The 24572-nt window shown below is 52.3% G+C and overlaps 2 long non-coding RNA genes across 4 annotated transcripts; one reads left to right on the top strand and one right to left on the bottom strand.

The window, feature by feature from the left end:
* Positions 1-555: 555 nt before the first annotated feature.
* On the bottom strand, positions 556-8508 carry LOC309628193. 3 transcript variants are annotated; one of them, XR_014244228.1, is made up of 4 exons: positions 4001-8508; positions 2596-2909; positions 1330-1396; positions 556-1119 (listed from the first exon to the last, which is right to left on the bottom strand). It is a non-coding gene; the product is annotated as an uncharacterized lncRNA (long non-coding RNA). The 3 variants fall into 3 exon arrangements; XR_014244229.1 differs by lacking the exon at positions 2596-2909 and having other exon boundaries at positions 4001-4123; XR_014244230.1 differs by lacking the exon at positions 4001-8508 and having other exon boundaries at positions 2596-3972.
* LOC309628225 lies at positions 4173-23774 on the top strand. The gene is made up of 3 exons (XR_014244250.1): positions 4173-4312; positions 16111-16193; positions 21647-23774. It is a non-coding gene; the product is annotated as an uncharacterized lncRNA (long non-coding RNA).
* The last annotated feature ends 798 nt before the right edge of the window (positions 23775-24572 follow it).

A 24572-nucleotide genomic window follows, 5' to 3' on the forward strand; every position in this document is an offset into this window, starting at 1 on the left:
GCAACATCCCTTGTTTACTGATACGGCAGGCAACATTTTTCATTCACAGATGCAGGGTTGCAATGAAGAAAGTCCTCCCCCAAACCCCCTTTCTTCTGCAGGGTCCAGTCTAGGAGGGCCCTGTGTCCCCGTAGTTCTGTATTCGAGGGCATAAAAGACAGGCTGCCTGGGACCTGTGGCCACTTGTTCCTGAGACGGCCACAACGAGGGCCCCAGCAGAATGGCTGCAGCCATAGGATGCCTGACCCCCTTGTGTTACCCACACTGGGATTAGATCTTCTATGTCAGGGGAGTTAGTGTTTATCAAGAGTGCCGGGGCTTTCAGACGACCTGCTGGGTTCATGCCATGTATTTCCAGGCAGTAAGGAAGAATAGTGACTCCTTTTTTTTTTTTTTTTTTTTACTGAGATATAACTTACATACCATAAATTTCACCACTTAAAAGTGTACAATTTGGTGGGTTTTAGTGTACAGTCAGCCCTCTGTATCCGTGGGTTCTGTATCTGTGAATTCAACCAATGGTGGATTGAAAAAAATTAAAAGAAAAATTTCCAGGATGTTCCAAAAAAGCAAAACTTTAATTTGCTGGTGCCAGCAACTATTTACATATCATTTACATTAAATTTACAATTATTTACATTGTGTTTATATTGTACTAGGTATTATAAGTAACCTAGAGATGATATAATGAGTACGGGAAGATGTGCCTAGGTTATATCCAAATACTACCTCATTTTATATGAGGAAGTTGAGCATTCTCAAATTTTGGGATCTGAGGCGGGTCCTGGAACCAATCCCCCTTGGATACGGAGGGATGACTAGATTTACAAAATTGTGCAACCATCCGTATGATCTAATCCCAGGACATTGTTATCCTATTTTTTAATTCACATTTTTGGACAAGATCAATCTCATTAGGCCGACTGGGGAACAGGACTCCTTGGGCCTCGGTGGTTAGATTTAAGACATGAATGCCTCCCAGGTGCACTGTTTCGAAGCTGTGTCTGGGGCGGAGGGCATAAATTGAAGCTTGTCCTTGTTACTTCTGTAGCCCCCTTTCTCCGTAGCCCCTTTGCTTGTTAGTCAGGGGTGTGTGTACATCCGGGTGCTGGATGGATTCTAGGGGAAATACAAATGGGCTCAACATCCTCATGCTTGGTGGGGTAGGAAGTGGTGAGACAGACTTTGGCATATGGAGAAGCCTTTGTAAACCAGTCCTCACTTCCACAAAAATGATTCAAGAAAAAAAAAAAATGAGGCCTAGATATGGTTTGGCCTCTCTGGATGGAAAAGTGGATACAAATCTGGTTATTTCAGTCCTCTAGTTACCAGAGTCTGGTGTCTCCCAAGTGTACCCATTCATCTGTTAGTGGCCCAGGTCAAGGCATTTTGGTGGCTTTGAAAAGAAAATGAGAAGAAAGAACCAATGAGGGCGGAGGTCTCAGCCGGAAATGCTCGCAAGTGTCTATACACCTGGAGCAGGGAACTATTGCTTCCTCGGGCCTGTGGTTCCATAGAGGTTCCTCAGATGAGCTGATGAATGCACGGAAGTGCCCGCTACGTGCAGGAACTCCATCTACTGCAGTCCTTACAATTACTCTGAGGGGTTGGGGGGGTCATTCATTCATTCCACCGATATATATTGAATCCATACCATGGGCCTCACGCTGTCCATACACATGAGGACCCCGAGGCTTGGAGAGCCTAAGCAATTCGCCAAATTGAGGCCGGATGGCAGGTGCTTAAGGAGTGAGGCTTGGGGATCAGAAAGGCATGGATTTGGGTCCTGGTTCCAACCCCCCACTCTCCTCCTTGCGATGGTGGCCAAGTTTTACCTTTCTGGTCCTCGATCTTCTCACCTGAAAATGGGGCAGTACTAGTATCTATCTCATAGGACTGTTTTGAGGATTGAAAGAGATTATCTGGGGCGGGTTCAGGATGATGCCTGCACACTGAGAACTCAATGTGAGTTAGCTTTACTATTTTTTTTTTTAATATTTATTTGTTTATTTCTTTAGGCTGCGCCAGGTCTTAGTTGCGGCATGCACATGGGATCTAGTTCCCTGACCAGGGATCGAACCCGGGCCCCCCTGCATTGGCAGCATGGAGTCTTACCCACTGGACCAACAGGGAAGTCTCTATTATTATTATTATTAATTATTATTGCCAGAGGTCACACACTGAATCAGGATTAGAAGCCCCTTTCCCCTTCCATCAGCTTGTGCTGCCTCTAGAGCCATCGGCCTCATTGAATCCTCCTGAATCTCAGGATCTGCAAAGCCTTCCTCACCCCATCTACTCCGTGGTGATGGCCACCCTGGGGCGAGGGTGGGCGGGGAATTGTTCTCCCGTGGACTGCTGGTGTGGAGAAAGGTAGGCCTGACCTGCAGCTATCCAATGCACCTGGGCATTCTCACCTGCTGACTGGCTCTTTCCTTCTCTAGGACTATTCTAGAAACCCCGGAAAAGTCTGGGAACATGGGCTCCACGCTGACATCCCTGTGAGCCTCGGGATGGTCGTCTGTCCAGTGGGGACAGCTCACACCCCGCCTCCTCGTGCTCCGCCCCCCCCCCCGTGTGCCCAAATGGGATTACCCATCTGGGCAGCGGCTGCTTCCCCCCCAAGGACCATTTTCTCCCAGTGCGAGCCTCATGAGCCTCACGGGGCCGAGAAGACCTTCGCCGTCAGCTTTGTGTCTGCGGAGGAGACAGGTGCCTGACGACTCGCAAGTGCTGAGTCTGCGAGGAGGGTTTGCTTCGGAGGAAGCGATTTCAGTCCTGCAACAACCCTGAGGGCAGAAACGCTCGCACGGCAAGGCCCCGGGAACTCCTCTTTCCTTCATACCTGGGCGCGCGGGCCGCGGGGCAGTTTGTCTTCCAGGTCCAAACCTGGTCGGACTGGGTGGGATCTACGGTGGTTGGGGAAGGGAGAGTGGCTGGGGAGCCCCCTCCGCACAGCAGAGAGGGGTCTTCAGGGCCACTGCTGCACGTGCGTCCCCATCTACCCGGGGGGCGTCCCGCGCCACGCGCAAGGCAGCGTGGAAACGGGAGAAAAGGGAGGCGCGCACTTCGTGGGCTGTGCGGCGCCTCCCAGCGTCTGCGTTGGTGCCTGCGGGAACCTTTAAGGCCGATGCTGGGGGCTGCGCCCGGCCCCTCGGCTCAGCCGAGCCCTGCCCCGCGCGGTCCCCGCCCGGCGCACCCGACTCTCGAGCGCCGCGCCTGGGCGATGCCCGCCGACCGCCTCTGCGCCCCGGGACGCGCGAGCCCAGACACCCAGCGGCCCGCAGCGCCGGAACTTGGAGGCGAGGTGAGTGGGGGTGGGGCGCCGGGCCGGCGGGCGGTGGCCCCAGCGGGGTGCCAGTTTCTGGCCCTAGAAGTCCTTTCCCGTCTCCTTGAATCGGGGCTGCGTAGGACTTCCGAGCTCTCCAGGATGGCAATGTCGCGGGCACGGCAAATCCAGACCCGGGGCACCTCCCTCGCCCGCTCCCGGGACGCGGGTTTCTGTTTCCCCCTTCCCGGGGAGAGGCCCGCGGGCTGGGCATCGCGTCGAGTGGCCGCGTGGTTTCTGTTTGCTTTCTTACAGGCCCCCTTCGGCCCGCCCGGGCTTCGGTCCCGCCGCGGAGGGGCGAGGAGCTCCCGGATGGGTCGCGATGGCCGTGGAGTCCGGTCGTCGGCTCCGGGAGCGCGCCCCGGGATCCCGCCCCGGACTCCCGCGGCGGGCGGAGGCGAGGGGCGCTGCGCTGTCCGCGCTGTCACCAGGGCAGCACCAGCCCAGCCGGGCGGCGGCGGTGGAGGGGCCGGGACCCGGTGCCCGGGGGGACCCGCTCCACGGCCGAGCGCGCCCGGTCCCCCAGCAGCGCGCCCCGCCGCCGCGCCCCGGGCCTCTGTGAACGCGTACACCACCCCCACCCCCCGCCCCGACGTGACCCGGGCGCCCGCGGCACTCCCGCCCTGCTCCCCGCGGGCTGGCGCCGCCCCCAACCGCCCCTCCTTGCCCTACCTGGGCCCTTTTCCTTTTCAGTTGGAGGAGCCGTAGGCGCCCGGCCTGTCTGGAGCGAGTCGACTCCACGGACCTGGGGCTGGAGAGACGCGTCTCTCGCCCCGGGGCCGGGTGGTGCGCGCAGGAGGGAGGACCAAGAAGCGGGCTCTGCCTGGGCTTGCCTGGGCTTGTTCAGAGCCGGGCTGCTTCCCTCAGTGGCCGCGCAGATCCGGGGGGATTTCGAGATTTTGCGGGAGCCTTGGAGCCAAGCCCCGGGGAGGAGGAGGCCGGAAGCCCGCGCGACCTGCTCGCCCCGTCCAAGGCTGAGCCCAGGTAAACGCTTGAGTTCTCGGTCAGTGTGAAAGTTGGTCAGGGAGGCAGGAGCTAAACTAAGTACTTTAACAATAATAATAATGGGAAGCCTGTTGAATTGTGTGGCCTCCGAGTCGAAAGAAGTATGTCCAAGAAACAACAAAATGCTCTTTGATTTCATAATCTTTGGAGAGAAAGGATTCCTTTTTCGGGTTTTGCATGGCTGGGTATTTCTTTCCTCCTCACTCCGTCGTGGGTGCAGGAGGGCTGCCTGGTCTGGGGGTGGAAACGGGAACTCTGGTCTTCCTGCCGCTGCTCAGCCACGTGCTATCGGAGCAAATACCTTGACCTCCTGCAAGTGGGGGCATTGAAACTAGCTCCCCAACGTGGTTGTGAAAAGTCTCAGATGTGAAGAGTGCTTTGGTCACGAAAGTAGTGTTATATAAGAAGTCAAGTCCGCCAACTCGCGTTTCAAAGAGAGGAACAGGAGAAAGGGGTTTCAGACTTGCAGTCCCGCCCACCGCCTTCCACCCTCCCCCATTCCCTCCCCTGCCCACCCCGGCCTTCTACCCACCCCCCAGTGGTGGGAACAGCGTCCAGCCTGGGAGCGGCAGGTCAGGACGGAGACTTCGAGGGAGGGCGCTTCTGGTCGCCCACCCTCCCGGCAGGGAACGGCAGGCGGCAATGCATGGACGCCCCCTCTCCCAGCTTAAGTGAATGAGGCTGGTAGCGCCGATAGGGCACCTGCTCCAGTGCCTTCACTGTTTCTGTGCCTGGTGGGGCACAGGGAGCATGGCTGGGCAGAAAGACCCAGGGCCCGTGCCCTCCTGTTACATCCGTGCTGGTCTCCTGCAGCAGGAAGTGGCTGGGCGTCCTGGATAAGTGCCTGTGGAACTCTGTAGCCAGGAATCTTGTCGGGAAGGCAAAGGGGTGCCCTGTAAGTTATGTGGGCCCAGTTCTGCCTCTGCCTCCAGGCCCAAGAGAGCTTTGGGACAAATGGCCGCTCCCCTGAGCCTCTGTGTAGCAATGGCTGAGGTGGGTGGGCTGAGCAGGAGTGGGGGAGGGGCTCCTATACTCCCTGACATTTCCCTTGAGGGTCTTTCCAGGAACAGAGGGCTGATGGGGCAGCATTAGCTGGTACCCTGGGGCCCATTGGCATCAGCTGCCCTGTGGGTTAGTGGCCTGTTTCCTGAGCTTCCCAAACCCTGGGACCAGCCAGGACTGTCCTGCTCTGCCTGCCAATCCAGCTTTCTCTCCTGCCTCAAGAATCCCCTGGTTAACAGGCTGGGCGGTCCCAAGGACTACACTTTTACACCCCACCCCGGGCCCCTGGCACACAAATCAATGATGCTAAGCCTAGACCGGCCTCCGGGTCCTTTGCGTCACAGCACGTCAGGCAGCACCTCCCACTGATCGTGCAGCCTGGTTGTCTTCCCAGCCCTGAACTTGCCCTTGTAACTGGCTGCTGGGCTAGGAGGTATAGGAAGATGCAAAGATGTACAAGATGCTGCCTCTGGTTAGAGGCTGCTCAGCCTCGGGTTAGAGGAGGTCAGACATACGCAACAAGAAAATGACTAGGCAGCACCCATTCATTCATTCATTCATTCAGCAAATACTTACTGAATCCTTGCTATGTGCCTGCATCACTTAGCACTGGGAATACAGCAGTGAACTAGATAGGCAAATCCTTGCTTTGTGGAGCAGCTGATCTTCTGATGGAGAAAAGAGGTGATAAATGAACAAAATAACTATTTCAAATAATGTTAGGTCGTGATAAATGCTATGAAGGGATTGGAGGATGAAGAGTGCTGGGGGAGGTGTTAAGTCACTGAGGTGAGGGGAGGGCTTTTCAGGGTCAGCACGTGCAAAGGTGCATTTGAGAAATTTGCAAGGAAGCCAGTGAGGCTGGAGGAGAGCGGTAACAGGTTAAGTCAGGCAGGGGCTTTGTATGCCTTGAGGACTTAGAATGAAATCCAAAGGGTGATGTTCAGCAGCCTTTGGAGGGTTTTGAGCTGCAAACATCATGATCTTATGTTTTAAAACAATCACTCTGGCTGCTGTGTAAAGAACATACACAAGAGTGGCAGCCGGGAGACCTGCTGGAGGCTGTTCCTTGGTCTGGCTAGAAACCACAGTGGTTGGGCTAGGGCTGTAGCCTGGAGGGGATAGAGGCAGTAGGTTTTGAAGGCAGAGCCGACGGAGTCTGCTGCTGGCTGGACATGGGAGGATGGGCAGGAAAAAAAAAGAGGAGACGAAGATGACTCTGAAGTCTGTGGCTTGCACAGATGGGTGAATCATTTATCGAGGTGGGGAAAACTGGGAGGTGCAGGCTGTAGGGTTTATGGGGAATCTGGAGTTCTGACCTGGCTACAGTAGGTCACCTGTTAGACATCGGAGTGTAGGAGAGAGGTCAGGGCAGGGGGTCTCAGTGACTAAGATGGTACCGATGCCGTGAGACTGGGTGAGATTGCTGAGGGAGGGGGTGTGGGAGGTTTGAGGCAGAACAGAAGGTGGGAAGGACCCACCTCGGGAAATGAGAGAATGGACAAGGGAAGTGACAGAACAGTGCATATGGCACGTGCTTAATAAATATTTGTCGGGTGGATGGATGGACATGTGAAATGTCGTAGGACTGCTGTGCAGTGCTGAGTATCTATAGGCCCAGTGGGGAATGTAATGGGTTAGTAAATGGGCTGGGATTTCAGGGACTCACAGGGCTGGGGAGAAGTCAAGGCAGTTTGTGGAAGTAGAAGGGATTTGATCTGAGCCTGGGAGAGCAACCAGGATTCTGAGACAGTTGGAGAAAAGGGAAAGGTAAATTGAAGAGAATGGCATTAGCAAAATTAGGGATGCATGAGTCATATTTAGGAGTCTGATACAGGTAGTGGAGTTAGACTGGGTGGAGGGTTCTTACAAAGGGGGAGTTGGCAGAGTGGAACGGCTGAGGCTCCCTCCCCCACAGGGGTGGCTGGAGGACAGACAGCCCATCCCCAGGCCCCGTCTTCATTCCCAGGCCTACACCCTGTCAAATATTGGGTGAACAGGCCCACTTCTGCCGCCCAGCCTAGGCAGAGCGCCTGACATCTTCTGGTCTCTGTTTGCTAGGGAGAGCGTGGGGATTATGATCTTCATTTTGTTTTGTTTTGTTTTGTTTTGATATCGGTCTTAGCAATATTTTTTTGGTTTTGTTTTCGCTGAAGTACAGGTGATTTACAATGTTGTGTTAGTTTCAGGTGTACAGCAAAGTGATTCAGTTATACATACATATATATGTATTTTTTTCAGATTCTTTTCCCTTATACTTTATTATAGAATATTAAGTATAGTTCCCTGTGTTATGCAGTAGGTCCTTGTTGGTTATCTATTTTGATCTTCATTTTTGATTGCTGAAAAGTGAGGAAGACCTTGGAACTCACCTCCCTAGGGAGTGATGTGGATGCAGGCTCCCCCCAGAACTCTCCATCCAGCAGTTCCTGCTGAGTTTGCCCCGGTGGCCTTTGCTGAAGGGATTGCCTGTGTCTCGTGTTTGTACCCCACCTTGAGAAAGAGAGTCCTGGCTCCAGCACCCAAAGAATCGGCATCATTTTGTCTTAATCTGTCTGACAACAAGGGCTGGTGTGTGTGTGTTAGTTAGCGGGAGGCGCTGGCAGGGGCTACTTTAAATCCCAATTTCAGTGAAAGAGTCCTTAGGAATGAAAGCATTTGGTGGCCAACCTTGGGCGTCCCCTCCCATTCTGGGTCTGGCTGTAGATGCCATGCAGACGCTGCCGGATGCTGCGGTCCATTAACAGGTATGGGTCTTTTCTCTCCATTCAAAGGCATCTCAGTTCTCCAACGTCCATGAAGCACATGGCTTCAAGTCAAGGACTTGCCTTCCAGGCCCATCTCTGCCACTGGCTGCTTGAATCTGGAAATATGACTTAACCTTCCTGGATTTTAGCTTCTCATCTGTAAAACTGGGCTTATGTTAGGACCTACTTCGTAGAGTCACAGTGTAAAATAAATTAGATAATGTACATCAGCCATGCGGCAGGGCGCTCTGGTGGCTATTAGGTATCATCAGTGATAACGAGCTTTGCTTTCACAGATTTTTTTTTTTTTTAACATCTTTATTGGAGTATAATTGCTTTACAATGGTGTGTTAGTTTCTGCTTTATAACAAAACGAATCAGTTATACATACACATATGTTCCCATATCTCTTCCCTCTTGCATCTCCCTCCCTCCCACCCTCCCTATCCCACCCCTCTAGGTGGTCACAAAGCACAGAGCTGATCTCCCTGTGCTATGCGGTTGCTTCCCACTAGCTATCTATTTTAGGTTGCTTCCCACTAGCTATCTATTTTACGTTTGGTAGCGTATATATGTCCATGCCACTCTCTCACTTTGTCACATCTTACCCTTCCCCCTCCCCATATCCTCAAGTCCATTCTCTAGTAGGTCTGTGTCTTTATTCCCGTCTTGCCACAGATATTTAATACTTTCACTAAATGAGAAGAACCTTCCTTTACACTGATATAATGTAGTGAGGCTTTTGGAGTTTTTTGTGTGTGTTGGATTTTTGCATTGCAAATATCCCTTTCTTCCCCTTCCTAAAGATCGATGCTTTCATTTTTGTTGTTGTTAACTAGTGTGGCAGATGTTGAAGTGGAGCAAAATGCCTTGGGTGGATGCAAAAAGAATACACTCTGCTCCCGTATCCCTGGCTGTGGGCAGGTGGTAACCGACCCCGGGCAGCTCCCATGCATGGTGCCCATGGTCGACCAGTCTAGTCCTGAGGCCCCACCCTGACCTCCATGGTACCAAGTGACCTCTTACTGCACTGTCATCTGATGCGTGTCTTGTCCCTTCCTGAGAAGGGTGCTGACTCACTGCTCCCAGCCTCCCCACCTCACTTAGCATCGGGCTGGGCAGCTCCTGCCTGATTCTCATCGCCTCCTCTGAACGGGCCCTTCCTCCTCCTGGCAGATCAGCCACGAGCTGGGTGCATCACGGCTCCCTATGAGGAAAGCGGGTGGAGGAAAGGGAGGTTCCATCCAGAGGAGAAAGAGCTGGCCTGACGGCAGTGGGGGAGGGGTGTCCATACTGGGGGAGGGGTGTTAGTTGACTTGAGCCGAATTGATTACTAAACTTGGCGTTAAACATATTCTGAGGCTGTCACATCATCTCACAACAAAATTAATTAAACTAGACTTGAAAGTGGGTGACTACTGCCGTTATAACCCCCTCTGATTATGAAACTCACCGCCAGTGATGGGGTGAAGCAAGTTTAAATTCCTGGACCACGTCATCAGCCACTGATGGATACAGTTCCTCCTCCAGGATCACCGCAAGGCAGGTGGTGGTTCTCAGAATTATCTACCCAAAACCCAAAGCAAATTCAAATCCCTTGCCTCCAGCCTGGAGCTACAGAGAAACTGTTCTGGATAATGTGCTGAGAAACAGCTGCTTGGGGGCCTGTGTTGAATTTACTTACCCTGGGTACCACCCAGCCATCTCCCTGCCCTGAAAGCCCACCTCCCTGATAGGGCAGAGCCAGGGGAGGGATGTGGGCTGGGATGTAGAGAGACCCTGTGAGGGTGAGCGGGCAGCTGTGGTGGCCTTTTAGCAGGAGGGAAGGGAGGACGGGCCCAGAGTAATATTTGAGACCAAGCCTGCACCGTGGGCCCCGATAGCTTTCCACCTCGGCATCCATTGAGGACTGTCCCATCCCCTCAAAAGCCGTTTAACCCCAACGTATTTCAAAACTTCCCTTCCCTTCGAGCCACTCCTAAGCCACATCATTCTACACTGAATTTTTTTTTAATAAATTTATTTTATTTTCTTATTTATTTTTGGCTGCCTTGGGTCTTTGTTGCTGCGTGTGGGCTTTCTCTAGTTGTGGTGAGCGGGGGCTACTCTTCGTTGCGGTGCGCGGGCTTCTCATTGCGGTGGCCTCTCTTGTTGCGGAGCACGGGCTCTAGGCGTGCAGGCTTCAGTAGTTGTGGCACGCGGGCTCAGCAGTTGTGGCTCGCGGGCTCCAGAGCGCAGGCTCAGTAGTTGTGCTGCACGGGCTTAGTTGCTCCGCGGCATGTGGGATCTTCCCGGACCAGGGCCCGAACCCGTGTCCCCTGCATTGGCAGGCGATTCTTAACCACTGCGCCACCAGGGAAGCCCTGAATTTTTTTAAAAAAAAGCAAATGCTTCCCAGCCTCTCATTCCCTCCTCTTCACCAGAGAATCACACCTTCTCTAGAACGCTTCCAGAAATGCAAGCTTGAGTGTGTACACATAGTGCTAATTATGTTCAGTTATGTGAATTGTTTCCATTTAAGCCTAATTACCGTACTGGAGGCTAGCACTTATCCTTAAATACGTGTCAGATTAACTTTGTTAGAAGTCGTGTTGAAGGCAGTGGAGAAGTAGAAAGTACATTGTTTGGTAGTGAGATGGTCCTTGTTTTACCCCTCATTTCCTCTGTGCTATTGGGTAAGAATTTAACATCTCTCAACCCGTCTTCTTGGAATAAAAAATTCCCATCCTGCCTGCCTCACAGAGGATCGCATCATTCACAAGTATTCTGTGATCCACCCCGTGTTCAAGGCTCTGTGCAACAGTCGGCAGGACAGACCATCGCTGCCCACACAGACTTTATCATCCAGTCAGGACAACAGAAGGTGAACAAGTAATGCATAAATAGCAAACATTTATTGAGTGCTTAGTGTGTGCCACACACTGTGCTAAGCACTTTTCAAATATTCCCTTATTTAATCCTTATAACAAGGCTGTGAGGAAGCTACTACTGTACCCATTTTACATATGGGGAAACTGAGGCTTAGGGGGTTTACGTCGCTGGGCACAAGCGTGGTTATGGCTGAGGCTGGGCTTGAATGCAGGTAACATGGCTCAGAGTCTGCAGTCGTGGTCATTCTGCTGCTTCCCCCATGATGTGTGGGAGACTGCAGGGCCACCCAGAGCCCGAATGGTGTGAAGGCACTTTGAGATCCGCGATCCTGCCACCTTAGCCCTCTTCTCTTGTTCAGAAGTAAGTCCTGGGTCCCATCCACACCCAAGGGGAGGGGATGGCACAAGGGCCTGAGCGCTAGGAGGCCACAGTCACGGGGCCTGAAGGGTCTGTCCACCACCATTTCTAATTCTATTTGTGGACCTTTTGTTCCTCATAGTTTCTTGTCCTGCCAGCAATTTACAATTTTTAAAACAGAGACACTGGCAGCATTTCTTACAATTTTTCCTGATCCCCCTGGATTTTGAGGACTGCCCTCGTTAATATCGTCATGGCTGTTTCCATGGTTAAATGGTCCCAGGAATTTTGTGAAAGAGAAACAGAGCCACAGGAGCTTGAGGCAGAGTCAGCAGAGAGAGAGGCCAAGCCCAGTGAGGAATTCAGACATTTAATCAAAACTTTAAATTCACCCATCTCTTATTGTTCTTCTATCCATTCATTTACATGTTCCCGCGGCTGGCACGCTGGCTGAGCCCCTTCTGGGCTGTGGTCCCGGCTCCGCGCTGGTCCCCTCACTGCGTCCAGGGCAGAGTTCACAAGAGGAGAGGGTGGGACACCCTCTGCCTAGGACCGTGGGCGGGGGGACAGGCGGACAAAGGGAACAGTATGCTTCTTAAAGCAGAATAAACACAGTTTTACCTTCTCCTGCTGAGCCAGACTATCCCCCTGAAGATGCATGGCTGTGCTGTGTAGTGTGGAACGATGGCCCGAAGGCCCCAGCCTCAGGGCACCGGGCTCTTGTACGTGTCAGTAAGTGTGTTCTATAGCATTCGCGTTTCTTCTCTGGCTCTGCAGCCCTCTCACCTGTCTCTCCTTGGTTTTGTCAGTGAATCCGATTACAGCAAACCTGTTCCTCCCTTCTGAGTGGCTGCTTCTAAATTACTGCGGGGCTAGAAACCCCCATCCCTACAGCAGGTTAGCACTGTGTGTAAGGTACGAGTTAATAAGTGGATCTCAAGGGCAATCGTGCCCCACCCCGATATCAGAATAAGGGAGTGGGTGTCATTTGAAAACAAAGCTTTGATTCGTTGCTTTTAATGTTAGTCATGTCGTTTACTTGATTTTGAATTTCATCTGACTGTAAAGTTGGGGTGACTAGGTTTATCCAAGGAGAGTACTGATTAACAGAAGGTGAGAATATCAACAGAGCACAGCATTGGGGGTAACAGTACATTCTGAGGAAGCGCAGGAGTTTCAGGCTGCTCAGAGGTCTCTTCTCGCTCCTCCCCCACAAGCCCCTGTCCCCTCCCTCTTCCTGTTGCAGTGAGTTCCCTGATGACCCCAGGGGTATTTGAGGGTCTTGTGGCAGCTGTAACAAATGACCACAAACTGGGTGGCTTAAAACAACAGAAATGTAGTCTCTCAGTGTCGCAGAGGCGTTTCCAGATGCCTGAGGTCGGCTCTGAGCACAGGCGCTCAGCTAAGTGGACTCCCCCGCCACCACCACCCACCCCACCCCACCCCCCGCGCCACCGGCTGGGTCAGCGCACCTGCGCACTGACACTGTTATCCCTTTGGGCTGCGGCATTCCTGGTTCCGGGTACCCAACTAACAAACTTCCGAAGAATCCAAATCACTGTTCACTTACAAATTAGGTGTGCTCAAGAGAGTCTAACACGTAAACATAATTCCTTACACTTACAGTTTCTGAAATACTTTCCCATCCGCTGTCTCAACCCGTGTTGTGCATCCTCTTGTACAGACGATACACCTGCAGCTCAGCCTGGTCATTGGCGAGCAGAGGATGTGAACCAGGGCTTCCTGACTCTGACAGCAGCCCGGGGCGTTGATGGGTGATGCTTGGGGTGGGCATGGGAGCCCACGGCCAGGGCATGTACCGTGCCTCCCCCAGGAGAGGAGGGCTGACCGAGACTTGAAGGACAAGTAACGGTTGTTTGTTGAAGCTGGAAAGTGGGTGCTCAAGACAGAGAGGCCGGCCCCGCAAGGTGCAGAGAGAGGCAGGAGAGCCGGCATCTGAGGGAGCCGAAGGGATCTCAGGGAAACCTCCCCTTCCGCTGCCACCCCCGCCCAGTCTCCTTCAGTGAGCTGGTTTGTGGCTCACATTTACAAATTAGAGCTTCATTCTTTTGGCTTAAGCCAGAAAGCAAATTCACTCTACAGTCAGATGCAAAACCCCTTGAACCGGCCAAGGCTCCCCCTCAGCCAGCCAGCTTGCAGGTTGGGGCGTCCGGTTCTTCTGAGGACAGGTTTTGCTCAGTGAATCAGCTGTCACGCAGGGTTTGAGGACGCTGAATACTTGTGGGCGTAGGTGGAAAGTGAGCCATCAGTGTGTAGGGACAGGAGCAGAGCGGATGGCACTTGGGGTCCACAAACATCCGTCCTTTATAATTCCTGCCAGCCTTGAGCTGTCTGATCACATAGGGACATTGGGTCCTCCTGCCCTGCCTCATAAACAGACTAGATGCTCGAGCCTCCCTATGTGGGGCAGAGGGTAGGTTCCCCCATTAATTTCCTGCTCAGTGCAGTGAATTCATGTCTGCTTGGCTTCTGTATCTCTTCCATTCTCCCACCCCTGCATTCCAGACCCCCGGTTAACTTCCAGAGTCCAGACCCCGGACTGGGGCTTCAGGGAGCTGCTCCCTTCTTGTGGGAACCAGATGGGCATCATCTCCGTAGCATCCAAGTGACTTTTCCGTTTAGCCCACTGGGAATACTGGTTTTGTTTGCCTTTGTACCTGTATATTCTTTTTTTTAGTTTTTTAAATTATTTTTTTTATTGAGGTATAGTTGATTTATAATATTAGTTTCTGGTGGACAATATGGTGATTCAGAATTTTTACAGATTATACTCCATCTAAAGTTACTTTAAAATATTGGCTATATTCCCTGTGCTGTACAATATATCTTTGTAGCTTATTTTTTTTACATAGTAGTTTGTACCTTTATTCCCCTCCCCCTATCTTGCCCCTTCCCCTTTCTCTCTCCCCACTGGTAACCACTAGTTTGTTCTCTAAATCTGTGAGTCTGCTTCTTTTCTGTTATATTCATTTGTTTGTTTTATTTTTTAGATTCCACATATAAGTGATAACATATGGTATTTGTCTTTCTCAGTTTGAATTACTTCACTTAGCATAATACCTTCCAGGTCCATCCATGTTGTCGCAAATGGCAAAAATTTCATTCTTTTTTACGGCTGAGTAGTATTCCGTTGTGTATATATATACACCATGTCTTCTTTATCCATTCACCTGTTGATGGGCACTTAGGTTGCTTCCATATCCTGGCAATTGTAAACAATGCTGCTGTGAGCATTGAGGTGCATGTATCTTTTCGAATTAGAGTTTTGGGGGTTTTTTTGGGGGGGGGTGGATATATACCAAGGAGTGGAATTGCTTCATCTATGGTAGTTCTATTTTTATTTTATTTTTTTGAGGAACCTCCATACTGTGTTCCATAGTGGCTGCACCAGTTTACATTCCCACCAACAGTGTAGTGTGCAAGAGTTCCTTTTTCTCCACATCCTTGCCAGCATTTATTTGTGGTCTTTTTGATAATAGCCATTCTGACAGGTGTGAGATGATAATCTCATTGTGATTTTGATTTGCATTCCCCTGATGATTAGTGACGTTGAGCATCTTTCCATGTGCCTGTTGGCCATCTGTATGTCTTCTTCGGAAAAATGTCTATTCATGTCTTCTGCCCATTTTTTAATCGGGCTTTTTGGTTTTGGGGGGGGTTGTGTTTTTTTTGGATATTGAGTTGTATGAGCTGTTTATATAGTTTGGATATTAATCCTTTATTGGTCACATCAATTGCAAATATTTTCTCCCATTCAGTAGGTTGTCTTTTCATTTTGTCAATGGTTTGCTGTGCAAAAGTTTTCAAGTTTAATTAGGTCCCATTTGTTTATTTCTGCTTTTGTTTCCTTTGTCTTAGGAGACAGATCCAAAAAAATATTGCTTTGATTTACCGTCAAAGACTGTTCTGCCTGTGTTTTCTTCTCTGTACCTGTATATCCTTAAGCTAAAGACACATACACACACACACACACACACACACACACACACACACACACACACAAGCTTTAGACCATTTATTTTGAATATTCTTTTATCAACGTATCCATTTTTCTTTACAACATTTTGCAATGTATACTATACTGTTAAAATGTGATGTTGTTATGGCCAAACGTTGCATTTCTAATCTTCCTTTGATGTTAGTGGTGAAGTAGACGCCCATAAGAATGTGAGGGCATGTGAGTTGTCCTACTGGGTCACCCCTGTCCCCCCAGCTCCAGCCCTGTCTCTGGGTTTCTGGGTCCCCCGTGCAGGACAGGGGAACCTGGGAAGGCGAATGGTCTTGGAGACACCTGTGTGTGAGTTATTCAACCAGGCTGTGAGTAACAGTCAGCGGAGGGGAGCCCAGAACTCTAGGGGTGGAGAGAAGTGAGCGGTTGAGCCGTGGTGACAATGCTGGGTCCCAGGCCAGAAGCTGATTGTACATGGAAAACCAGATCTCGGGTTCCGCGGGTCCGAAGTGAGATACACAAAGGTCAGTGTGGCAGTTCAAGGAGGCTGGGCCTTGTTCCAATTGTGAGCAGACTGGGTGGTGAGAAGGCGCTGAGCCTAAAGGTGTGGTGGAGGGGTGAGGGGGAGACACGTTTTAGCCGTGCATGACTTTCCTCCACCATCATGGTGACGGCCAGCTGCTCAGGGAGGGTTGGCAGGAGATGTAGGGGTGTCGGGCCGGCAGCCTCCCTCCCGCCCGGGCTGCTGGCCTGGCCTGGACTCTTCTTGTTTCCTGAGGTTGGCGGGAGACAGCTGCCCTGTCTCATCCCTTTCTCTTTGGCCTTTGCAGAGTCTCCGTGAGGCAGCTTTCTGGGGTCTGGCGCCCGGGGTCACCAGCCCGATCAAGATAGCAGTGCAGAGATTCCTGAGCAGGTAAAGTGTGCTCCCAGGAAAGAAGGCGCGGACGCGAGATATTCTGCCCTCATTCTTCAGCTTTGTTAATGTTCTTTTAAAATTATAAAATTGGTAGCAATGCTCATAAAAAGTCAAACAGTTCAGAGGTAGATGAAGTTAATGGGTTGGGCCCCTTCTGGCCTGCCTCTCCCCTTACTCCCAACTCCCCAAAGGCGGCCACCGTCAGCCTGGGCGTGGGTCCTTCCCATCCGCCCAGCTCTCGGGGTGGTTTCTGTTGACTGTTGGCTGAGCCTAAAGGCAGAAAAAACTCCGGGAGCGTGATGTGCTCCGTATCCTTCCAGAGCCCCCGTCTCTGCGGGACTCACATCCAGACCCTCGATTGCAGAGTCTGCAGTTAAGAGCCAGGGGGACCCCCAGATGCCGTGCCATCGGCCCAGCTCCGGTCCCTGGTGGCTCACCCGGCAGGAGTGACTCTGCGAATCCTGCTCCTCGGATGCCCCCCACGCTCAGGGGTCTCGGTCAGCTCCCAGCTTCCCTCAGTGCCCTGCCTTCATGTGATGTGAAGGCGGGCACATGCTCTCCCTGCCCCATCCCCTTGTGCACTTGGACGTGTGGCTCCTGCGTGTCCCACTGGCCTGGCAGGTCAGGAACGCAGAAAGACGGCTTTAATGGGCAAGGCTCTTATTTATTCGGGCGAGACAAAGTAAGTGAAAGGTCGCTGGCGCCCGGAAAGCACCTGCCACAGGTGAGGTCGTCTGCTGTGATGATGAGGACTGTCACCGCTCTCTCTCCATGGCTTTACTGGGAGGTCTCCGCAGCTGAACAGCAGGTGGGGGGGGTCCAGTTCTGAGGATTGGGACCCTTGGCTGGGGGCAACTGGCAGCTTGCCCAAGCTGGGGTCTGTTGCTAGAGGCCCCTGCAAAGATACTGACCTGTGATTGCCTGGCTCGGCAGGTAGCAGGTGGCCCTCTGGGCTGAGGGATATGTCCAGTGATTAAAGGACATTTGTCCAGGACTTTTAAAGAAGAGAGGAGAATCTTCCTCGTGGTATTAGAGCTGTTTCCCAGTCGCAGTACTGTTGCCGTTTGGGGCGGGTCACTCTCTGCTGTGGGTCGATCCTGGGCACGGCGAGATGTTATCAGCACGCCTGTACCCACTGGTTGCCAGGACCATCCCCGCCTCCACTCGTGACCACCAATAAGGTCTCCAGACATTGCCAGATCTCCCCCGGGGGACAAAATTGCCCCCATTGAGAGCCACCGGCCTCAAAGATTCAGAATGGGCTTTCAGTGACCACTGCCTTGGCATCGTAAGCTGCTTCTCGCTTGGGTGCAGTTTTCTTTGTTCCTTTTCCAAGAAGCTGACCTCATCGAGCTCATTTGTTTGTTTCGTTGACTCATCCAGCTCTAACCACAAGCAGCCTTCCTACTTTGGGGGATCCCAAGTGACTTATCATGGGACTTTGTACGTAAATGTAAAAGATTCCTGTCTACCAAATTGGAGGCAGAGCATTCAAGGGCAAGCAGGGCTCCTGCTGACGATTTTATCGTGAGCACCCTTGCAGTTCAGTTTTCTGAAATCGCCAAGCATTTCTCTCCCATTAGTTTAGGTCTTAGCCCAGTGACTAGCAGATGATCTAAGGGTCAGGGCGGTCTGAAGTTGGCCAGTGCTTGGGGGATTTTCTTAAGGCCTCTGACCCAGGACTGATGGGGGAAGAAGGCAGAGGACTGGCTGTTTGAGAGAGAGGAGGGTCGAGGAGGAGAGGGAGGAGGGGGAGGAAGAGGGGGAGGATGGGGAGGAAGAGGGGGAGGATGGGGAGGAAGAGGGGGAGGATGGGGAGGAAGAGGAGGAGGATGGGGAGGAAGAGGAGGAGGAAGAGTCACACCTCACTGCTGTGCGTCAGGACCCTTGAGCAAGGCCTGGCCTGTTTGTGGCCCCTCTTGGGGCCCCAGAGAAAGCCGCAGGCTTTGAGACGGGACTTCACAAAGCACAGCGTAACCCTGAGGACCGACGTAACCCTGAGGTCGGAGGCCACGCCTTCTCCTACCCACGTTTGGTGATCGAGGCTGTAACCCGGAGGAAGGAGGCTGGGTTCTGTCTGAATTCCGCCACTGGTCCTCTCTTGGGCTCTTTTTCCTGCCTCAATTTTTTATAAATTTTTATAAAACGTAAGTGCAGAGGTCGGGCAGCTTTGTGGTGGGTTATATCCAGGGCTCAGCAAGGTCAAGGAGTTAAGCTCTGTCCCTCACCGACTCCTTAGGGAAACGGGTTCTGGTTTCCTAGTGGGGGCTTTAGATCTTAGAACCTGCCTTGCACTCGAAAACTCTAGTTATCGGAAGATCTCAGTGTGCCCAGAGGCTCGACTTAATTGGCTGCCTCGGAAGCACGCGATCCCCGCTGCCCACACCCCACCCCCCGCCCCCCTCCCGCCCGGCACCGCCTGTGGCCTCACACTCCGCCAGTGCCGAGAGTTCCATGCTCGCTGTCAACGTACGCTGGACGGGCCAGAGAACAGTGCAAGGGAACAGAAGGGAACAGAAGCTAGATCTGGCCGCCAGGTGCACTTCATCCTGGATTGGCAGGACAGTGATAGCCAGTGGCGCTGCTGGACCAGATGCCACCAGCCCCACCGGCCATGCCCATCAGCCCCGGGTTAACACATCAAGTCGGGACCTCCTCTCACAAATCAGACAGCTCCTACTCCGGGTGCCCAGAGATCTTTACTGAAGGGTTGGAGCCAAGAGGCATGGGTGGGCCTGTGGGCGCTCAGAGTGGAGTTTCCGGGGCGCCCGGAACTTGCCTTTTGTTCTGTGGGGCTGTTCTCCCTGCCTTCACCTGTGCCGGTGCTGGCAGAGCTCTGAGTCTTCCGGATTCCAGCGTCCGCAGTAGCCAGTCTGTCGACTGCTGGCGCAAAGCTGCTTTCCCAAAATAGCCACCCAGAGGGAAAGAGCAGCCCTGGAATTTGACCCTGACCATCACCGTGGAGGCCCTGCCCAGGCTCGTGGTCCCACCTGCCTTCACCTTTGACCGTCACAGAGACGCTGGGTGGGTGTGGGCCTGGGTTTTTTCCCTCTTCCCCTCCCTCCTTCCTCTTCCCTTTTGTTCTTTTCTCTACCAGCTTTAGATTTAGAATCCAGATGACTCAGGAGAGATGTTCCAGTGCCTGACTGGCTGGGGGGGCAGGTCACAGGGTGGGAGCAGAGTCGGGGGGTGGGGGGGACCCGTGTGCCGGCACTTCTCCGAAGGTGAACGCATACCTATGGCGGGCCCGGGCGCTGGCAGTGAGCCCAGGCCTGGAGGTGTGGCGGAGAACCTGGCAGGTCGGACAGGTGGAGCCAGCCCTGCGGCTGTAGGGCCACAGCTGAGGGTCTCATCCCGGGTCCTCCCTCAGCCCACAGACCAGGTAACCCACCGTCTTATCTTTTCTGCTGGTTCAGTTCGCTGTCAACTTCAGGCAACACTTATGACTTGAGAAAAAGGCCTTTGGGATTTTCGGGGGAAATCGTGAGCGTGTTTGGAGAGGATTTGCTCTGTCGGTGTGTGGGAAACTTGACCTTGACGTTAGAAAAACAGGTCTAATTGTCCGGTCCTTGGTTCTGAAAAGCAAATTTCTTACGGAGCCTGGATGCTGAATGGCAAATCAGGAAGACAAGGTCCAGAAACGATGAGATTTTTTTGTAACTGCAAACGGAGGGCCTGTGGAAGACTTTGTGGTGGTTAGGTGGGCTGTTTTCCTTTTCCATAAGGAGGATCCGGGCTGGGGGCTGCCTCGCCCTCAATCCCTACTCAGAGAAGCACAGGGAGTGCCGGGCTTCTTCCAAAACTCAAAATTTATATTACAGCCCTTGGGCTGGGTTTTATTTTGAAATTGTTTGAAGTTTAAAATCGCCTCTCCTGTTCAGAAGACTAGACTTGTGAAAGCCGTGTCTCCAGCACTCTCACCCGCATTTTATTTAGCCAGGGAGTTGTTCCCTTAGTCTTTGGGGGGATTTCTGGCCTGAGGGCAGGAAGGGAAAGAGCACAGGTCTGAAGAACAAACCCAGGACTACCCACCCCAAACAGGGACTGGTTTTGTCCTGTTTGGCATCATTGAACCGTAGGTACCGCTTCCTCTCTGCAATCCGTGCCCTCCCCTGTCTGCCAGCATCCCGGAACATCGCCCGGATGCTCAGAGCAGATGCTGTGATGGTCTCAAACTGCCCTTGCACTTTACAGGGAGAGGACAGGAAAGCTGTTTCTGCTGTTGAAGCTTTTGTGACAGAGACTTTTTTGTTAAGTGGTTTGCTTTTTTTTAAAATTTTTATTCCAAGGTAATTTGTGGTGCCTGAATTGCTTAGATTATGCAATATATTGATTAGGATTCCTTCCTCTGCAAGTAGGAGAAAACCCTACTCAAAATGACAAATAATCAGAACATTAAAATTTTTATAAAACATAAGTGCAGAGGTCGGGCAGCTTTGTGATGGGTTATATCCAGGGCTTAGCAAGGTCAGGGAATTAGGCTCTGTCCGTATTTCTGCTCTGCCATCCTCCACATGCTGACTTGTCTCCCACCAGCTCCCCTCCCGCCTGGCTCTTCCTGGGGTCTCTCATTATAAGTGAGGAAGCCCTTCCCGAGGCCCTCCACCGCTGACTTGCCCACATATCTCATTGGCCAGAATTATGCCTCGTGTCCAGCCCCAGCCAATTAGTGGCAAGGGAGGGGGTTATTGTGATGGAGTTTGTGAGGCCCATCAGGGAGAGGAGGGTGGGTTACCTGAACCAAATCAGGGTCTGTGAGCAGGAGGAGAGAGGGTGTGGATTTGGGGCGATATCTGCTACACTGGAAATTTACATTTATTCAGATTTGTACCTGACTTGGGGGCAGTACAACAACTCTTGCTCCTAAAATATGTGTATTTTTTTTATACTCGATTCTTAATGCAAGGGCAGTTTCAGATAATTGTGGTGTCCCCTCTTAGCCTTTCACCTCCCAGGAAGCCCTCTTCCTTAAGCATCTGGTCTGGTGGTTTTTAAGAGTTTGAGCTTTTCTCCTTCTTGATGAACCTGCTGCTCGAGGCTCCGTCCCTAAGAACCGGAATAGGAAACACTAGGAGTTCTAAATATTCAGAGGTGTTAGGTGAACACGTCTCCAGCTCTGCAAAGGGCAGCAGCAACAGGGTTCTGGCTGGCAGCTCCCCAGAGCCATCTGCCATTCGCCCACAACACTGTGGGGTCTGCCAGGGACGGGCCTGCACCAGCATCACCTCCCAGGGACTTGCTGGAGTTTTCTCTTTTCTCCAGGGCAGGCACAGGTAGCTCCCGAACCTCAGGGAAAAGGGAGGTGGTGGCTGCAATGCTGGGAAAGCTGGTTCCGATGGACGCGGACCTGATAGTAATGTTTGAGGTCTTTTCTTTTTTTTTTTTTGCCCCAACCCTGAGACCCCACTCTTAAGGCAGGTTTGTCTCTGCCCCCACTTTGACCTGGACAGAAATCACCTGAAGATCTGGAAGGATCTCTGGATCTCTGACCTGCCGTCACCTTCCTGCCACTGGGTCAGGTTTTCTGGATGAAATCAATGCAAGGACAGAAAAATTTCTTCCAGCTCTTGACATCACTGTGAAACGCAAGAGGACATTAGGGCTGGTATTCAACATCACGGATTCCTTTCAAAGCCTTGCGGAGGTGTGTGCGATGCAAAACTGTGAGTCTTTCTGAGTACCGTGCTTCTTCCACCAGGACAGGCACTTCCAAAGCACTTGTTCTTGTGGTTCAGAACTGCTCACGGTTGTGATTTTGCATGTCGCAATTTCCTGCCTGTCTCTCTCTCTCTCCCCATGGACCCCCCAAGGCCCAGGACATCCTCCTCATGGAGTCCTCAGCACCCAGTACATCACAGGCTCTCAAGTCCTCATGTGATGGGTGGGTGCATGAAGGGGACATTCGTGCTTTCTGAAAGACGTGCTGTGGAATTAGGAAGCCTTCCTGAGTGAATTTCCACATCTCCGTGGACGGAGAGGGGGTCCTGCTTTCCCAGGAATCGTAACATCCAAGAGCCTTGTTACCAGAATACACTTTTTCTTTAATGCTTAGAACTTAAGTGCTAGGAACTTAAAACGCCCCTGGTAAAGATGACTTCTGGTTTTCTTGTATGCCTCCTGGTTCCCTGGCCCAGCAGCACTGGCTTTGCAGCACGATGTGTTGGGCTTGGGGCTCAAAAGGGCCGCTGTAAGAAGAGAAGTGAAGTCTGTTTAACATCACAGCTCTGAACTGAACTGCGGGCCTTTTAAACATCTTGTGTTAATGCAGCAGAAGCTCGCCTGGTAACTGGACCAAAGGCCTTTCAGTAGAAAGGAAAGTACATTGAAAAAGTATGTTCACTTGGGTTGTGACTTTCCAGGAAAGTCTGATTTGGTGAAAGACTGCTGACTTGGTGTGTTTTGTATTTCATGGAACACAGGAAATTGGGGACATTGACTGATTATTCATGCTAGCCTCCTCTCTCTGACTGAAAAGATTGTTCCTGAAGTCCCAGCCTCCTCTCTCTGGCTGGAAGATTGTCCTTTCCATCTGAGGGCCCTGGCTGATCAGCCCTGGTGCCTGGGCGGGGGGGTGGGGGGAGGCAGCCTCCCTAGGCAGACCCCTTCATCCAGGTAACTGCCTAGATTCAGAAAATGGGGTTCTGCGTGGAAATCAGGGGCAGGGTCTGCTTAGCCGTAGAAGATGCATCCGGTTTGGCTTGGATGCGCCCAGCTCCCCATCATGCTTTTCTGAGCCATGGGTTTTTTTGTTGTTGTTATTTTGTTCTGTTTTGTTTTTTGTTTGCTTTTTGGCCGCTCCACGAAGCTTGCAGGATCTTCATTCCCCGACCAGGGATTGAACCTGGGTCCGGGCAGTGAAAGCACCGAGTCCTAACCGCTGGACCGCCAGGGAAGTCCCTGAGCCATCTTTCCTTTCAAGACTGTTTCTGAGCCTGAGGGTGGGCTGGACCAGGACGTGGCAGGTCCCTTGTCTCCATCTTCCCACACTCTGTGATGCCTGCTCCAGATCGCTGCTGGGTTCAGGACGTGCCCCGCCCCAGTGAAACTCACCAGCCCTCCCACCCTCAGCAGCAGTACCACGGGCAGGTCTGCAGCCGGAGAGCTCATACCAGCCAGGCATGCCACAGCCCCTTTGTTTCCACGTAGCTGTCTTTACCTTGGGAAGCCTGCCTCTGTTTCCAGTTTCCAGGGTCCTCCACCTGGGCCGGCCTAGGCTGGGAGTCAAGGGAGGGGGAGACTTTACTTGGACTCCTCTTGTCCCTGTATTTACCGGAGGACACGGTCACTGCAGAAAGTGCCTTTGGCCCCTTCCCAGACCTGCTGGACCGGAAGCTCCGCTGTGGGGCTGGGAATCTGCCCCTTTCCCAAGCTCCCAGGCGACTCTTTTTTTTTTTTTGATTTATTTATTCATTTATTTATTTATGGCTGCGTTGAGTCTTCGTTGCCGCGCGTGGGCTTTCTCTAGTTGCGGTGAGCGGGGGCTACTCTCCGCTGCAGTGTGCGGGCTTCTCATTGCAGTGGCTTCTCTTGCTGCGGAGCGCGGGCTCTAGGCATGCGGGCTTCAGTAGTTGTGACGCACGGGCTTAGTTGCTCCACAGCATGTGGGATCTTCCCGGACCAGGGCTCAAACCTGTGTCCCCTGCATTGGCAGGCAATCAGATTCTTAACCACTGCGCCACCAGGGAAGCCCCCAGGCGACTCTTATGCATAGGAAAGCTGAGAACCGATGCTTTAACCCGATAAATGTCCTCTGCCTGAACTTACCTTTGGGGTAAAATTGGACATATTGGGACATTTTTTCCACACTGAAAGATAACAATTAAGGTCTCGCCTGGCTTGCTTTTTATTTATTTTTTTAATTAAAAAAAATTTTGGGGGGGCTTCCCTGGTGGCGTAGTGGTTAAGAATCCGCCTGCCAATGCAGGGGACACTGGTTCGAGCCCTGGTCTGGGAAGATCCCACATGCCGCGGAGCAACTAAGCCCGTGCGTCACAACTACTGAGCCTGCGCTCTAGAGCCCATGCTCTGCAACAAGAGAAGCCACCGCAATGAGAAGCCCATGCACTGCAAGGAAGAGTAGCCCCCGCTCGCTGCAACTAGAGAAAGCCCGCGCACAGCAACGAAGACCCAACACAGGCAAAAATAAATAAATAAATAAATTTATTTTAAAAAGCTGCGCTGCACACCATGTGGGATCTTAGTTCCCCGACCAGGGCTTGAACCCACACCCCCTTGCAATGGAAGCGCAGAGTCTTAACCACTGGACTGCCAGGAAGGTCCTCCCTGGGTTGCTTTTTGGACACAGCATTATGCGTTCACCTGTCTGAGGGGCAGAGGACTGAGGTAAGAGGGCACTCCCATCAGCCCCCACTGGAC

Source organism: Balaenoptera borealis, assembly GCF_965194805.1.
Source record: "Balaenoptera borealis genome assembly, chromosome: 1".
Taxonomy (NCBI): domain Eukaryota; kingdom Metazoa; phylum Chordata; class Mammalia; order Artiodactyla; family Balaenopteridae; genus Balaenoptera; species Balaenoptera borealis.